Source organism: Mustela erminea, chromosome 1 (assembly GCF_009829155.1).
Source record: "Mustela erminea isolate mMusErm1 chromosome 1, mMusErm1.Pri, whole genome shotgun sequence".
In the NCBI taxonomy this organism is placed as follows: domain Eukaryota; kingdom Metazoa; phylum Chordata; class Mammalia; order Carnivora; family Mustelidae; genus Mustela; species Mustela erminea.
The window spans coordinates 156042750-156044023 of record NC_045614.1 but is presented as its reverse complement, the minus strand read 5'-3'; the positions used below and the strand labels follow the sequence as shown (position 1 = coordinate 156044023).

Here is a 1274-nt window from a genome sequence, read left to right as displayed (position 1 = left end):
GACACTGAATATGTTTTTATTGAGTCTTTTGGTTTACAACATGAGGTAAAAGGAAAGTCATTTCTTTTTAAACAGCTGTAGTAAAATATTTTAAACTTTAAGGAATTATGATGGATTACATATATTAAGAGGTGGGGATTGGGTAAACAATATCTGAGTTCTTGAATTTTCCAGTAGTAACCAGCTCTAGTTAGTTACGTAAGTTTCTTCAAGGCCATGTTTTACTGTTGCTGATGTCTTTACATCTGAAGCATAGTTGTTTCAGTCAGTATTCACTAATTCCACTTCAAAAATGAGTTTTTCATTTGGTGGAATTTTGGCATCAGGCTGTCCTTTTTTCCATAAGCCCATTCTGGCTCAATCTCTAGTCGAGCCTTTTCTCCTTTACTCATAGATAAGACTGCTTCATCCCATCCTCTGATAACTTTGCCTAGTCCAACCTTAAAACTTAAAGGCTTGGCATTTTTCTTCTTCTTTGAACTCTTTTGAATATTAGTATCAAATACAGTCTCATCCTGTAGTGTTCCTGTATATCAGCAGTGAACAACATCTCCCTTTTGGGGAAGTTGGTTTTATCTCCTTTTTAAAGAACAGGTTTTATATGTTTTGGTGGACCCTCATCCAGAGTCTCTTCAGACTTGGTTTCTTTGGGTTTATCTTCATTAAGCTCCACATTTTTCACCTGTCCAGACACATTACTTATACTTTCAGTACCCTTGAAATGCTTCCTTTCAAAAAACTGGTTGTAGGCTGTAACCAGATGGTCCTTATGAGCTGTCTTGGTCACATTTTTAATGTTTCTAATAACTTATGTTCTGCAAGAAATGAAGCTGAACTATGGTCCTGTAGAAACTTGATAATGTCCTTCTTGGGGAGTAGCTTGCTGTGCAGCTGCTCCACAGTCCACGCCTGCTGTGGAACAACCATCACCATCTCCTTGTCCCCTTCCCCCCGCCTCTGCTTTACTGAGCTCTGATGTAATTCCTTTTAATTCTAGTAACTGTATTTGCCTGAAGTCTACTTCTGTTGGTTATTAATATAGTTATGTCAATTTTTCTTTTTTTTAAGATTTTATTTATTTATTTGACAGAGAGATATGACAAGTAGGCAGAGAGGCAGGCAGAGAGAGAGAGAGAGGGAAGCAGGCTCCCCACTGAGCAGAGAGCCCGATGCGGGGCTCAATCCCAGGAACCTGAGATCATGACCTGAGCCAAAGGCAATGGGTTAATCCACTGAGCCACCCAGGCACCCTGTCAATTTTTCTTTTTATTAGG

The 1274-nt window shown here is 39.1% G+C and overlaps 1 pseudogene; it reads right to left on the bottom strand.

Annotated features, from left to right (window-relative positions):
* Positions 1 to 261: 261 nt before the first annotated feature.
* On the bottom strand, positions 262 to 933 carry LOC116566922 (annotated as a pseudogene).
* Between the last annotated feature and the right edge of the window lie 341 nt (positions 934 to 1274).